The following is a 16,881-nucleotide window of genomic DNA, read 5'->3' on the forward strand; positions in this document are numbered from 1 at the left end:
ACTGACATCAGGAACCTGGACTGCTGAGTTTTCTTTCCCAGGGAAAATGGAAAAAGGATGTGCCCAGGGGCCCCTGGCCCTGAGCTGGGGCCTCGCTACAAAAAATCCTTATATCGAAGGATGGACCCCACACCGAAGTTGTCTCCACCTCAAACTTGTGCTGCCCTGATAGACCCAAGGTAGCCCTACAAACTGACATCAGGAACCTGGACTGCTGAGTTTTCTTTCCCAGGGAAAATGGAAAAAGGATGTGCCCAGGGGCCCCTGGCCCTGACTGCAAAATATCCTTATATCGAAGGATGGACCCCACACCGAAGTTGTCCCCACCTCAAACTTGTGCTGCCCTGATAGACCCAAGGGAGCCCTACAAACTGACATCAGGAACCTGGACTGCTGAGTTTTCTTTCCCAGGGAAAATGGAAAAAGGATGTGCCCAGGGGCCCCTGGTCCTGGGCCCCTGGCCCTGACTGCAAAAAATCCTTATATCGAAGGATGGACCCCACACCGAAGTTGTCCCCACCTCAAACTTGTGCTGCCCTGATAGACCCAAGGGAGCCCTACAAACTGACATCAGGAACCTGGACTGCTGAGTTTTCTTTCCCAGGGAAAATGGAAAAAGGATGTGCCCAGGGGCCCCTGGCCCTGGGCTGGGGCCTCACTTCAAAAAATCCTTATATCGAAGGATGGAGCCCACACCGAAGTTGTCCCCACCTCAAACTTGTGCTACCCTGATAGACCCAAGGGATCTCTCCAAACTGACATCAGGAACCTGGACTGCTGAGTTTTCTTTCCCAGGTAAAATGGAAAAAGGGTGTGCCCAGGGGCCCCTGGCCCTGACTGCAAAAAATCCTTATATCGAAGGATGGACCCCACACTGAAGTTGTCCCACACCTCAAACTTGTGCTGCCCTGATAGACCTAACGGAGCCCTACAAACTGACATCAGGAACCTGGACTGCTGAGTTTTCTTTCCCAGGGAAAATGGAAAAAGGATGTGCCCAGGGGCCCCTGGCCCTGACTGCAAAAAATCCTTATATCGAAGGATGGACCCCACACTGAAGTTGTCCCCACCTCAAACTTGTGCTGACCTAATAGACCTAAGGGAGCCCTACAAACTGACATCAGGAACCTGGACTGCTGAGTTTTCTTTCCCAGGGAAAATGGAAAAAGGATGTGCCCAGGGGCCCCTGGCCCTGACTGCCAAAAATCCTTATATCGAAGGATGGACCCCACACTGAAGTTGTCCCCTCCTCAAAGTTCTGCTGCCGTGATAGACCTAAGGGAACCCTACAAACTGACATCAGGAACCTGGACTGCTGAGTTTTCTTTCCCAGGGAAAATGGAAAAAGGTTGTGCCCAGGGGCCCCTGGCCCTGGGCTGGGGCCTCACTTCAAAAAATCCTTATATCGAAGGATGGACCCCACACCGAAGTTGTCCCCACCTCAAACTTGTGCTACCCTGATAGACCCAAGGGAGCTCTACAAACTGACATCAGGAACCTGGACTGCTGAGTTTTCTTTCCCAGGGAAAATGGAAAAAGGATGTGCCCAGGGGCCCCTGGCCCTGACTGCAAAGAATCCTTATATCGAAGGATGGACCCCACACCGAAGTTGTCCCCACCTCAAACTTGTGCTGCCCTGATAGACCCAAGGGAGCCCTACAAACTGACATCAGGAACCTGGACTGCTGAGTTTTCTTTCCCAGGGAAAATGGCCAACGGTTGTGCCCAGGGGCTCTTAGCCCTGACTGCAAAAAATCCTTATATCGAAGGATGGTCCCCACACCGAAGATGTCCCCACCTCAAACTTGTGCTGCCCTGATACACCCAAGGGAGCCCTACAAACTGACATCAGCAACCTGGACTGCTGAGTTTTCTTTCCCAGGGAAAATGGCCAAAGGTTGTGCCCTGGGGCCACGGGCCCTGAGTGCAAAAAATCCTTATATCGAAGGATGGACTCCACACCGAAGTTGTCCCCACCTCAAACTTGTGCTGCCCTGATAGACCTAAGGGAGCCCAACAAACTGACATCAGGAACCTGGACTGCTGAGTTTTCTTTCCCAGGGAAAATGGAAAAAGGATGTGCCCGGGGCCCCTGGCCCTGACTGCAAAAAATCCTTATATCGAAGGATGGACCCCACACTGAAGTTGTCCCCACCTCAAACCTGTGCTGCCCTGATAGACCTAAGGGAGCCCTACAAACTGACATCAGGAACCTGGACTGCTGAGTTTTCTTTCCCAGGGAAAATGGAAAAAGGATGTGCCCAGGGGCCCCTGGCCCTGGGCTGGGGCCTCACTTCAAAAAATCCTTATATCGAAGGATGGAGCCCACACCGAACTTGTCCCCACCTCAAACTTGTGCTACCCTGATAGACCCAAGGGAGCTCTCCAAACTGACATCAAAAACATGGACTGCTGAGTTTTCTTTCCCAGGGAAAATGGAAAAAGGATGTGCCCAGGGGCCCCTGGCCCTGACTGCAAAAAATCCTTATATCGAAGGATGGAGCCCACACCGAAGTTGTCCCCACCTCAAACTTGTGCTGCCCTGATAGACCCAAGGGAACCCTACAAACTGACATCAGGAACCTGGACTGCTGAGTTTTCTTTCCCAGGGAAAATGGAAAAAGGGTGTGCCCAGGGGCCCCTGGCCCTGACTGCAAAAAATCCTTATATCGAAGGATGGACCCCACACCGAAGTTGTCCCCACCTCAAACTTGTGCTGCCCTGATAGACCTAAGGGAGCCCTACAAACTGACATCAGGAACCTGGACTGCTGAGTTTTCTTTCCCAGGGAAAATGGAAAAAGGATGTGCCCAGGGGGCCCTGGCCCTGACTGCAAAAAATCCTTATATCGAAGGATGGAGCCCACACCGAAGTTGTCCCCTCCTCAAAGTTGTGCTGCCCTGATAGACCTAAGGGAACCCTACAAACTGACATCAGGAACCTGGACTGCTGAGTTTTCTTTCCCAGGGAAAATGGAAAAAAGTTGTGCCCAGGGGCCCCTGGCCCTGGGCTGGGGCCTCACTACAAAAAATCCTTATATCGAAGGATGGACCCCACACCGAAGTTGTCTCCACCTCAAACTTGTGCTGCCCTGATAGACCCAAGGTAGCCCTACAAACTGACATCAGGAACCTGGACTGCTGAGTTTTCTTTCCCAGGGAAAATGGAAAAAGGGTGTGCCCAGGGGCCCCTGGCCCTGACTGCAAAATATCCTTATATCGAAGGATGGACCCCACACCGAAGTTGTCCCCACCTCAAACTTGTGCTGCCCTGATAGACCCAAGGGAGCCCTACAAACTGACATCAGGAACCTGGACTGCTGAGTTTTCTTTCCCAGGGAAAATGGAAAAAGGATGTGCCCAGGGGCCCCTGGCCCTGGGCCCCTGGCCCTGACTGCAAAAAATCCTTATATCGAAGGATGGACCCCACACCGAAGTTGTCCCCACCTCAAACTTGTGCTGCCCTGATAGACCCAAGGGAGCCCTACAAACTGACATCAGGAACCTGGACTGCTGAGTTTTCTTTCCCAGGGAAAATGGAAAAAGGATGTGCCCAGGGGCCCCTGGCCCTGGGCTGGCCTCTCTGCAAAGAATCCTTATATCGAAGGATGGACCCCACACTGAAGTTGTCCCCACCTCAAACTTGTGCTGCCCTGATAGACCCAAGGGAGCCCTACAAACTGACATCAGGAACCTGGACTGCTGAGTTTTCTTTCCCAGGGAAAATGGAAAAAGGATGTGCCCAGGGGCCCCTGGCCCTGACTGCAAAAAATCCTTATATCGAAGGATGGACCCCACACTGAAGTTGTCCCCACCTCAAACTTGTGCTGCCCTGATAGACCCAAGGGAGCCCTACAAACTGACATCAGGAACCTGGACTGCTGAGTTTTCTTTCCCAGGGAAAATGGCCAAAGGTTGTGCCCAGGGGCTCCTAGCCCTGACTGCAAAAAATCCTTATATCGAAGGATGGTCCCCACACCGAAGATGTCCCCACCTCAAACTTGTGCTGCCCTGATACACCAAAGGGAGCCCTACAAACTGACATCAGAAACCTGGACTGCTGAGTTTTCTTTCCCAGGGAAAATGGACAAAGGTTGTGCCCAGGGGCCCCGGGCCCTGAGTGCAAAAAATCCTTATATCGAAGGATGGATCCCACACCGAAGTTGTCCCCACCTCAAACTTTTGCTGCCCTGTTAGACCCAAGGGAACCCTACAAACTGACATCAGGAACCTGGACTGCTGAGTTTTCTTTCCCAGGGAAAATGGAAAAAGGATGTGCCCAGGGGCCCCTGGCCCTGGGCTGGGGCCTCACTACAAAAAATCCTTATATCGAAGGATGGACCCCACACCGAAGTTGTCTCCACCTCAAACTTGTGCTGCCCTGATAGACCCAAGGTAGCCCTACAAACTGACATCAGGAACCTGGACTGCTGAGTTTTCTTTCCCAGGGAAAATGGAAAAAGGATGTGCCCAGGGGCCCCTGGCCCTGACTGCAAAATATCCTTATATCGAAGGATGGACCCCACACCGAAGTTGTCCCCACCTCAAACTTGTGCTGCCCTGATAGACCCAAGGGAGCCCTACAAACTGACATCAGGAACCTGGACTGCTGAGTTTTCTTTCCCAGGGAAAATGGAAAAAGGATGTGCCCAGGGGCCCCTGGTACTGGGCCCCTGGCCCTGACTGCAAAAAATCCTTATATCGAAGGATGGACCCCACACCGAAGTTGTCCCCACCTCAAACTTGTGCTGCCCTGATAGACCCAAGGGAGCCCTACAAACTGACATCAGGAACCTGGACTGCTGAGTTTTCTTTCCCAGGGAAAATGGAAAAAGGGTGTGCCCAGGGGCCCCTGGCCCTGACTGCAAAAAATCCTTATATCGAAGGATGGACCCCACACCGAAGTTGTCCCCACCTCAAACTTGTGCTGCCCTGATAGACCTAAGGGAGCCCTACAAACTGACATCAGGAACCTGGACTGCTGAGTTTTCTTTCCCAGGGAAAATGGAAAAAGGATGTGCCCAGGGGTCCCTGGCCCTGACTGCAAAAAATCCTTATATCGAAGGATGGAGCCCACACCGAAGTTGTCCCCTCCTCAAAGTTGTGCTGCCCTGATAGACCTAAGGGAACCCTACAAACTGACATCAGGAACCTGGACTGCTGAGTTTTCTTTCCCAGGGAAAATGGAAAAAAGTTGTGCCCAGGGGCCCCTGGCCCTGGGCTGGGGCCTCACTACAAAAAATCCTTATATCGAAGGATGGACCCCACACCGAAGTTGTCTCCACCTCAAACTTGTGCTGCCCTGATAGACCCAAGGTAGCCCTACAAACTGACATCAGGAACCTGGACTGCTGAGTTTTCTTTCCCAGGGAAAATGGAAAAAGGGTGTGCCCAGGGGCCCCTGGCCCTGACTGCAAAATATCCTTATATCGAAGGATGGACCCCACACCGAAGTTGTCCCCACCTCAAACTTGTGCTGCCCTGATAGACCCAAGGGAGCCCTACAAACTGACATCAGGAACCTGGACTGCTGAGTTTTCTTTCCCAGGGAAAATGGAAAAAGGATGTGCCCAGGGGCCCCTGGCCCTGGGCTGGCCTCTCTGCAAAGAATCCTTATATCGAAGGATGGACCCCACACTGAAGTTGTCCCCACCTCAAACTTGTGCTGCCCTGATAGACCCAAGGGAGCCCTACAAACTGACATCAGGAACCTGGACTGCTGAGTTTTCTTTCCCAGGGAAAATGGAAAAAGGATGTGCCCAGGGGCCCCTGGCCCTGACTGCAAAAAATCCTTATATCGAAGGATGGACCCCACACTGAAGTTGTCCCCACCTCAAACTTGTGCTGCCCTGATAGACCCAAGGGAGCCCTACAAACTGACATCAGGAACCTGGACTGCTGAGTTTTCTTTCCCAGGGAAAATGGCCAAAGGTTGTGCCCAGGGGCTCCTAGCCCTGACTGCAAAAAATCCTTATATCGAAGGATGGTCCCCACACCGAAGATGTCCCCACCTCAAACTTGTGCTGCCCTGATACACCAAAGGGAGCCCTACAAACTGACATCAGAAACCTGGACTGCTGAGTTTTCTTTCCCAGGGAAAATGGACAAAGGTTGTGCCCAGGGGCCCCGGGCCCTGAGTGCAAAAAATCCTTATATCGAAGGATGGACCCCACACCGAAGTTGTCTCCACCTCAAACTTGTGCTGCCCTGATAGACCTAAGGGAGCCCTACAAACTGACATCAGGAACCTGGACTGCTGAGTTTTCTTTCCCAGGGAAAATGGTAAAAGGGTGTGCCCAGGGGCCCCTGGCCCTGACTGCAAAAAATCCTTATATCGAAGGATGGATCCCACACCGAAGTTGTCCCCACCTCAAACTTTTGCTGCCCTGTTAGACCCAAGGGAACCCTACAAACTGACATCAGGAACCTGGACTGCTGAGTTTTCTTTCCCAGGGAAAATGGAAAAAGGATGTGCCCAGGGGCCCCTGGCCCTGAGCTGGGGCCTCGCTACAAAAAATCCTTATATCGAAGGATGGACCCCACACCGAAGTTGTCTCCACCTCAAACTTGTGCTGCCCTGATAGACCCAAGGTAGCCCTACAAACTGACATCAGGAACCTGGACTGCTGAGTTTTCTTTCCCAGGGAAAATGGAAAAAGGATGTGCCCAGGGGCCCCTGGCCCTGACTGCAAAATATCCTTATATCGAAGGATGGACCCCACACCGAAGTTGTCCCCACCTCAAACTTGTGCTGCCCTGATAGACCCAAGGGAGCCCTACAAACTGACATCAGGAACCTGGACTGCTGAGTTTTCTTTCCCAGGGAAAATGGAAAAAGGATGTGCCCAGGGGCCCCTGGTCCTGGGCCCCTGGCCCTGACTGCAAAAAATCCTTATATCGAAGGATGGACCCCACACCGAAGTTGTCCCCACCTCAAACTTGTGCTGCCCTGATAGACCCAAGGGAGCCCTACAAACTGACATCAGGAACCTGGACTGCTGAGTTTTCTTTCCCAGGGAAAATGGAAAAAGGATGTGCCCAGGGGCCCCTGGCCCTGGGCTGGGGCCTCACTTCAAAAAATCCTTATATCGAAGGATGGAGCCCACACCGAAGTTGTCCCCACCTCAAACTTGTGCTACCCTGATAGACCCAAGGGATCTCTCCAAACTGACATCAGGAACCTGGACTGCTGAGTTTTCTTTCCCAGGGAAAATGGTAAAAGGTTGTGCCCAGGGGCCCCTGGCCCTGACTGCAAAAAATCCTTATATCGAAGGATGGACCCCACACTGAAGTTGTCCCACACCTCAAACTTGTGCTGCCCTGATAGACCTAACGGAGCCCTACAAACTGACATCAGGAACCTGGACTGCTGAGTTTTCTTTCCCAGGGAAAATGGAAAAAGGATGTGCCCAGGGGCCCCTGGCCCTGACTGCAAAAAATCCTTATATCGAAGGATGGACCCCACACTGAAGTTGTCCCCACCTCAAACTTGTGCTGACCTAATAGACCTAAGGGAGCCCTACAAACTGACATCAGGAACCTGGACTGCTGAGTTTTCTTTCCCAGGGAAAATGGAAAAAGGATGTGCCCAGGGGCCCCTGGCCCTGACTGCCAAAAATCCTTATATCGAAGGATGGACCCCACACTGAAGTTGTCCCCTCCTCAAAGTTCTGCTGCCGTGATAGACCTAAGGGAACCCTACAAACTGACATCAGGAACCTGGACTGCTGAGTTTTCTTTCCCAGGGAAAATGGAAAAAGGATGTGCCCAGGGGCCCCTGGCCCTGGGCTGGGGCCTCACTTCAAAAAATCCTTATATCGAAGGATGGACCCCACACCGAAGTTGTCCCCACCTCAAACTTGTGCTGCCCTGATAGACCCAAGGGAGCCCTACAAACTGACATCAGGAACCTGGACTGCTGAGTTTTCTTTCCCAGGGAAAATGGAAAAAGGATGTGCCCAGGGGCCCCTGGCCCTGGGCTGGCCTCTCTGCAAAGAATCCTTATATCGAAGGATGGACCCCACACTGAAGTTGTCCCCACCTCAAACTTGTGCTGCCCTGATACACCAAAGGGAGCCCTACAAACTGACATCAGAAACCTGGACTGCTGAGTTTTCTTTCCCAGGGAAAATGGACAAAGGTTGTGCCCAGGGGCCCCGGGCCCTGAGTGCAAAAAATCCTTATATCGAAGGATGGACCCCACACCGAAGTTGTCTCCACCTCAAACTTGTGCTGCCCTGATAGACCTAAGGGAGCCCTACAAACTGACATCAGGAACCTGGACTGCTGAGTTTTCTTTCCCAGGGAAAATGGTAAAAGGGTGTGCCCAGGGGCCCCTGGCCCTGACTGCAAAAAATCCTTATATCGAAGGATGGAGCCCACACCGAAGTTGTCCCCACCTCAAACTTTTGCTGCCCTGTTAGACCCAAGGGAACCCTACAAACTGACATCAGGAACCTGGACTGCTGAGTTTTCTTTCCCAGGGAAAATGGAAAAAGGATGTGCCCAGGGGCCCCTGGCCCTGAGCTGGGGCCTCGCTACAAAAAATCCTTATATCGAAGGATGGACCCCACACCGAAGTTGTCTCCACCTCAAACTTGTGCTGCCCTGATAGACCCAAGGTAGCCCTACAAACTGACATCAGGAACCTGGACTGCTGAGTTTTCTTTCCCAGGGAAAATGGAAAAAGGATGTGCCCAGGGGCCCCTGGCCCTGACTGCAAAATATCCTTATATCGAAGGATGGACCCCACACCGAAGTTGTCCCCACCTCAAACTTGTGCTACCCTGATAGACCCAAGGGATCTCTCCAAACTGACATCAGGAACCTGGACTGCTGAGTTTTCTTTCCCAGGTAAAATGGAAAAAGGATGTGCCCAGGGGCCCCTGGCCCTGACTGCAAAAAATCCTTATATCGAAGGATGGACCCCACACTGAAGTTGTCCCACACCTCAAACTTGTGCTGCCCTGATAGACCTAACGGAGCCCTACAAACTGACATCAGGAACCTGGACTGCTGAGTTTTCTTTCCCAGGGAAAATGGAAAAAGGATGTGCCCAGGGGCCCCTGGCCCTGACTGCAAAAAATCCTTATATCGAAGGATGGACCCCACACTGAAGTTGTCCCCACCTCAAACTTGTGCTGACCTAATAGACCTAAGGGAGCCCTACAAACTGACATCAGGAACCTGGACTGCTGAGTTTTCTTTCCCAGGGAAAATGGAAAAAGGATGTGCCCAGGGGCCCCTGGCCCTGACTGCCAAAAATCCTTATATCGAAGGATGGACCCCACACTGAAGTTGTCCCCTCCTCAAAGTTCTGCTGCCGTGATAGACCTAAGGGAACCCTACAAACTGACATCAGGAACCTGGACTGCTGAGTTTTCTTTCCCAGGGAAAATGGAAAAAGGTTGTGCCCAGGGGCCCCTGGCCCTGGGCTGGGGCCTCACTTCAAAAAATCCTTATATCGAAGGATGGACCCCACACCGAAGTTGTCCCCACCTCAAACTTGTGCTACCCTGATAGACCCAAGGGAGCTCTACAAACTGACATCAGGAACCTGGACTGCTGAGTTTTCTTTCCCAGGGAAAATGGAAAAAGGATGTGCCCAGGGGCCCCTGGCCCTGACTGCAAAGAATCCTTATATCGAAGGATGGACCCCACACCGAAGTTGTCCCCACCTCAAACTTGTGCTGCCCTGATAGACCCAAGGGAGCCCTACAAACTGACATCAGGAACCTGGACTGCTGAGTTTTCTTTCCCAGGGAAAATGGCCAACGGTTGTGCCCAGGGGCTCTTAGCCCTGACTGCAAAAAATCCTTATATCGAAGGATGGTCCCCACACCGAAGATGTCCCCACCTCAAACTTGTGCTGCCCTGATACACCCAAGGGAGCCCTACAAACTGACATCAGCAACCTGGACTGCTGAGTTTTCTTTCCCAGGGAAAATGGCCAAAGGTTGTGCCCTGGGGCCACGGGCCCTGAGTGCAAAAAATCCTTATATCGAAGGATGGACTCCACACCGAAGTTGTCCCCACCTCAAACTTGTGCTGCCCTGATAGACCTAAGGGAGCCCAACAAACTGACATCAGGAACCTGGACTGCTGAGTTTTCTTTCCCAGGGAAAATGGAAAAAGGACGTGCCCGGGGCCCCTGGCCCTGACTGCAAAAAATCCTTATATCGAAGGATGGACCCCACACTGAAATTGTCCCCACCTCAAACCTGTGCTGCCCTGATAGACCTAAGGGAGCCCTACAAACTGACATCAGGAACCTGGACTGCTGAGTTTTCTTTCCCAGGGAAAATGGAAAAAGGATGTGCCCAGGGGCCCCTGGCCCTGGGCTGGGGCCTCACTTCAAAAAATCCTTATATCGAAGGATGGAGCCCACACCGAAGTTGTCCCCACCTCAAACTTGTGCTACCCTGATAGACCCAAGGGAGCTCTCCAAACTGACATCAAAAACATGGACTGCTGAGTTTTCTTTCCCAGGGAAAATGGAAAAAGGATGTGCCCAGGGGCCCCTGGCCCTGACTGCAAAAAATCCTTATATCGAAGGATGGAGCCCACACCGAAGTTGTCCCCACCTCAAACTTGTGCTGCCCTGATAGACCCAAGGGAACCCTACAAACTGACATCAGGAACCTGGACTGCTGAGTTTTCTTTCCCAGGGAAAATGGAAAAAGGGTGTGCCCAGGGGCCCCTGGCCCTGACTGCAAAAAATCCTTATATCGAAGGATGGACCCCACACCGAAGTTGTCCCCACCTCAAACTTGTGCTGCCCTGATAGACCTAAGGGAGCCCTACAAACTGACATCAGGAACCTGGACTGCTGAGTTTTCTTTCCCAGGGAAAATGGAAAAAGGATGTGCCCAGGGGGCCCTGGCCCTGACTGCAAAAAATCCTTATATCGAAGGATGGAGCCCACACCGAAGTTGTCCCCTCCTCAAAGTTGTGCTGCCCTGATAGACCTAAGGGAACCCTACAAACTGACATCAGGAACCTGGACTGCTGAGTTTTCTTTCCCAGGGAAAATGGAAAAAAGTTGTGCCCAGGGGCCCCTGGCCCTGGGCTGGGGCCTCACTACAAAAAATCCTTATATCGAAGGATGGACCCCACACCGAAGTTGTCTCCACCTCAAACTTGTGCTGCCCTGATAGACCCAAGGTAGCCCTACAAACTGACATCAGGAACCTGGACTGCTGAGTTTTCTTTCCCAGGGAAAATGGAAAAAGGGTGTGCCCAGGGGCCCCTGGCCCTGACTGCAAAATATCCTTATATCGAAGGATGGACCCCACACCGAAGTTGTCCCCACCTCAAACTTGTGCTGCCCTGATAGACCCAAGGGAGCCCTACAAACTGACATCAGGAACCTGGACTGCTGAGTTTTCTTTCCCAGGGAAAATGGAAAAAGGATGTGCCCAGGGGCCCCTGGCCCTGGGCCCCTGGCCCTGACTGCAAAAAATCCTTATATCGAAGGATGGACCCCACACCGAAGTTGTCCCCACCTCAAACTTGTGCTGCCCTGATAGACCCAAGGGAGCCCTACAAACTGACATCAGGAACCTGGACTGCTGAGTTTTCTTTCCCAGGGAAAATGGAAAAAGGATGTGCCCAGTGTCCCCTGGCCCTGGGCTGGCCTCTCTGCAAAGAATCCTTATATCGAAGGATGGACCCCACACTGAAGTTGTCCCCACCTCAAACTTGTGCTGCCCTGATAGACCCAAGGGAGCCCTACAAACTGACATCAGGAACCTGGACTGCTGAGTTTTCTTTCCCAGGGAAAATGGAAAAAGGATGTGCCCAGGGGCCCCTGGCCCTGACTGCAAAAAATCCTTATATCGAAGGATGGACCCCACACTGAAGTTGTCCCCACCTCAAACTTGTGCTGCCCTGATAGACCCAAGGGAGCCCTACAAACTGACATCAGGAACCTGGACTGCTGAGTTTTCTTTCCCAGGGAAAATGGCCAAAGGTTGTGCCCAGGGGCTCCTAGCCCTGACTGCAAAAAATCCTTATATCGAAGGATGGTCCCCACACCGAAGATGTCCCCACCTCAAACTTGTGCTGCCCTGATACACCAAAGGGAGCCCTACAAACTGACATCAGAAACCTGGACTGCTGAGTTTTCTTTCCCAGGGAAAATGGACAAAGGTTGTGCCCAGGGGCCCCGGGCCCTGAGTGCAAAAAATCCTTATATCGAAGGATGGATCCCACACCGAAGTTGTCCCCACCTCAAACTTTTGCTGCCCTGTTAGACCCAAGGGAACCCTACAAACTGACATCAGGAACCTGGACTGCTGAGTTTTCTTTCCCAGGGAAAATGGAAAAAGGATGTGCCCAGGGGCCCCTGGCCCTGGGCTGGGGCCTCACTACAAAAAATCCTTATATCGAAGGATGGACCCCACACCGAAGTTGTCTCCACCTCAAACTTGTGCTGCCCTGATAGACCCAAGGTAGCCCTACAAACTGACATCAGGAACCTGGACTGCTGAGTTTTCTTTCCCAGGGAAAATGGAAAAAGGATGTGCCCAGGGGCCCCTGGCCCTGACTGCAAAATATCCTTATATCGAAGGATGGACCCCACACCGAAGTTGTCCCCACCTCAAACTTGTGCTGCCCTGATAGACCCAAGGGAGCCCTACAAACTGACATCAGGAACCTGGACTGCTGAGTTTTCTTTCCCAGGGAAAATGGAAAAAGGATGTGCCCAGGGGCCCCTGGTACTGGGCCCCTGGCCCTGACTGCAAAAAATCCTTATATCGAAGGATGGACCCCACACCGAAGTTGTCCCCACCTCAAACTTGTGCTGCCCTGATAGACCCAAGGGAGCCCTACAAACTGACATCAGGAACCTGGACTGCTGAGTTTTCTTTCCCAGGGAAAATGGAAAAAGGGTGTGCCCAGGGGCCCCTGGCCCTGACTGCAAAAAATCCTTATATCGAAGGATGGACCCCACACCGAAGTTGTCCCCACCTCAAACTTGTGCTGCCCTGATAGACCTAAGGGAGCCCTACAAACTGACATCAGGAACCTGGACTGCTGAGTTTTCTTTCCCAGGGAAAATGGAAAAAGGATGTGCCCAGGGGTCCCTGGCCCTGACTGCAAAAAATCCTTATATCGAAGGATGGAGCCCACACCGAAGTTGTCCCCTCCTCAAAGTTGTGCTGCCCTGATAGACCTAAGGGAACCCTACAAACTGACATCAGGAACCTGGACTGCTGAGTTTTCTTTCCCAGGGAAAATGGAAAAAAGTTGTGCCCAGGGGCCCCTGGCCCTGGGCTGGGGCCTCACTACAAAAAATCCTTATATCGAAGGATGGACCCCACACCGAAGTTGTCTCCACCTCAAACTTGTGCTGCCCTGATAGACCCAAGGTAGCCCTACAAACTGACATCAGGAACCTGGACTGCTGAGTTTTCTTTCCCAGGGAAAATGGAAAAAGGGTGTGCCCAGGGGCCCCTGGCCCTGACTGCAAAATATCCTTATATCGAAGGATGGACCCCACACCGAAGTTGTCCCCACCTCAAACTTGTGCTGCCCTGATAGACCCAAGGGAGCCCTACAAACTGACATCAGGAACCTGGACTGCTGAGTTTTCTTTCCCAGGGAAAATGGAAAAAGGATGTGCCCAGGGGCCCCTGGCCCTGGGCTGGCCTCTCTGCAAAGAATCCTTATATCGAAGGATGGACCCCACACTGAAGTTGTCCCCACCTCAAACTTGTGCTGCCCTGATAGACCCAAGGGAGCCCTACAAACTGACATCAGGAACCTGGACTGCTGAGTTTTCTTTCCCAGGGAAAATGGCCAAAGGTTGTGCCCAGGGGCTCCTAGCCCTGACTGCAAAAAATCCTTATATCGAAGGATGGTCCCCACACCGAAGATGTCCCCACCTCAAACTTGTGCTGCCCTGATACACCAAAGGGAGCCCTACAAACTGACATCAGAAACCTGGACTGCTGAGTTTTCTTTCCCAGGGAAAATGGACAAAGGTTGTGCCCAGGGGCCCCGGGCCCTGAGTGCAAAAAATCCTTATATCGAAGGATGGACCCCACACCGAAGTTGTCTCCACCTCAAACTTGTGCTGCCCTGATAGACCTAAGGGAGCCCTACAAACTGACATCAGGAACCTGGACTGCTGAGTTTTCTTTCCCAGGGAAAATGGTAAAAGGGTGTGCCCAGGGGCCCCTGGCCCTGACTGCAAAAAATCCTTATATCGAAGGATGGATCCCACACCGAAGTTGTCCCCACCTCAAACTTTTGCTGCCCTGTTAGACCCAAGGGAACCCTACAAACTGACATCAGGAACCTGGACTGCTGAGTTTTCTTTCCCAGGGAAAATGGAAAAAGGATGTGCCCAGGGGCCCCTGGCCCTGAGCTGGGGCCTCGCTACAAAAAATCCTTATATCGAAGGATGGACCCCACACCGAAGTTGTCTCCACCTCAAACTTGTGCTGCCCTGATAGACCCAAGGTAGCCCTACAAACTGACATCAGGAACCTGGACTGCTGAGTTTTCTTTCCCAGGGAAAATGGAAAAAGGATGTGCCCAGGGGCCCCTGGCCCTGACTGCAAAATATCCTTATATCGAAGGATGGACCCCACACCGAAGTTGTCCCCACCTCAAACTTGTGCTGCCCTGATAGACCCAAGGGAGCCCTACAAACTGACATCAGGAACCTGGACTGCTGAGTTTTCTTTCCCAGGGAAAATGGAAAAAGGATGTGCCCAGGGGCCCCTGGTCCTGGGCCCCTGGCCCTGACTGCAAAAAATCCTTATATCGAAGGATGGACCCCACACCGAAGTTGTCCCCACCTCAAACTTGTGCTGCCCTGATAGACCCAAGGGAGCCCTACAAACTGACATCAGGAACCTGGACTGCTGAGTTTTCTTTCCCAGGGAAAATGGAAAAAGGATGTGCCCAGGGGCCCCTGGCCCTGGGCTGGGGCCTCACTTCAAAAAATCCTTATATCGAAGGATGGAGCCCACACCGAAGTTGTCCCCACCTCAAACTTGTGCTACCCTGATAGACCCAAGGGATCTCTCCAAACTGACATCAGGAACCTGGACTGCTGAGTTTTCTTTCCCAGGTAAAATGGAAAAAGGGTGTGCCCAGGGGCCCCTGGCCCTGACTGCAAAAAATCCTTATATCGAAGGATGGACCCCACACTGAAGTTGTCCCACACCTCAAACTTGTGCTGCCCTGATAGACCTAACGGAGCCCTACAAACTGACATCAGGAACCTGGACTGCTGAGTTTTCTTTCCCAGGGAAAATGGAAAAAGGATGTGCCCAGGGGCCCCTGGCCCTGACTGCAAAAAATCCTTATATCGAAGGATGGACCCCACACTGAAGTTGTCCCCACCTCAAACTTGTGCTGACCTAATAGACCTAAGGGAGCCCTACAAACTGACATCAGGAACCTGGACTGCTGAGTTTTCTTTCCCAGGGAAAATGGAAAAAGGATGTGCCCAGGGGCCCCTGGCCCTGACTGCCAAAAATCCTTATATCGAAGGATGGACCCCACACTGAAGTTGTCCCCTCCTCAAAGTTCTGCTGCCGTGATAGACCTAAGGGAACCCTACAAACTGACATCAGGAACCTGGACTGCTGAGTTTTCTTTCCCAGGGAAAATGGAAAAAGGATGTGCCCAGGGGCCCCTGGCCCTGGGCTGGGGCCTCACTTCAAAAAATCCTTATATCGAAGGATGGACCCCACACCGAAGTTGTCCCCACCTCAAACTTGTGCTACCCTGATAGACCCAAGGGAGCTCTACAAACTGACATCAGGAACCTGGACTGCTGAGTTTTCTTTCCCAGGGAAAATGGAAAAAGGATGTGCCCAGGGGCCCCTGGCCCTGACTGCAAAGAATCCTTATATCGAAGGATGGACCCCACACCGAAGTTGTCCCCACCTCAAACTTGTGCTGCCCTGATAGACCCAAGGGAGCCCTACAAACTGACATCAGGAACCTGGACTGCTGAGTTTTCTTTCCCAGGGAAAATGGCCAACGGTTGTGCCCAGGGGCTCTTAGCCCTGACTGCAAAAAATCCTTATATCGAAGGATGGTCCCCACACCGAAGATGTCCCCACCTCAAACTTGTGCTGCCCTGATACACCCAAGGGAGCCCTACAAACTGACATCAGCAACCTGGACTGCTGAGTTTTCTTTCCCAGGGAAAATGGCCAAAGGTTGTGCCCTGGGGCCACGGGCCCTGAGTGCAAAAAATCCTTATATCGAAGGATGGACTCCACACCGAAGTTGTCCCCACCTCAAACTTGTGCTGCCCTGATAGACCTAAGGGAGCCCAACAAACTGACATCAGGAACCTGGACTGCTGAGTTTTCTTTCCCAGGGAAAATGGAAAAAGGATGTGCCCGGGGCCCCTGGCCCTGACTGCAAAAAATCCTTATATCGAAGGATGGACCCCACACTGAAGTTGTCCCCACCTCAAACCTGTGCTGCCCTGATAGACCTAAGGGAGCCCTACAAACTGACATCAGGAACCTGGACTGCTGAGTTTTCTTTCCCAGGGAAAATGGAAAAAGGATGTGCCCAGGGGCCCCTGGCCCTGGGCTGGGGCCTCACTTCAAAAAATCCTTATATCGAAGGATGGAGCCCACACCGAAGTTGTCCCCACCTCAAACTTGTGCTACCCTGATAGACCCAAGGGAGCTCTCCAAACTGACATCAAAAACATGGACTGCTGAGTTTTCTTTCCCAGGGAAAATGGAAAAAGGATGTGCCCAGGGGCCCCTGGCCCTGACTGCAAAAAATCCTTATATCGAAGGATGGAGCCCACACCGAAGTTGTCCCCACCTCAAACTTGTGCTGCCCTGATAGACCCAAGGGAACCCTACAAACTGACATCAGGAACCTGGACTGC

The sequence above is a fragment of the Lonchura striata genome, chromosome 20 (assembly GCF_050655825.1).
Source record: "Lonchura striata isolate lonStrDom1 chromosome 20, ASM5065582v1, whole genome shotgun sequence".
In the NCBI taxonomy this organism is placed as follows: domain Eukaryota; kingdom Metazoa; phylum Chordata; class Aves; order Passeriformes; family Estrildidae; genus Lonchura; species Lonchura striata.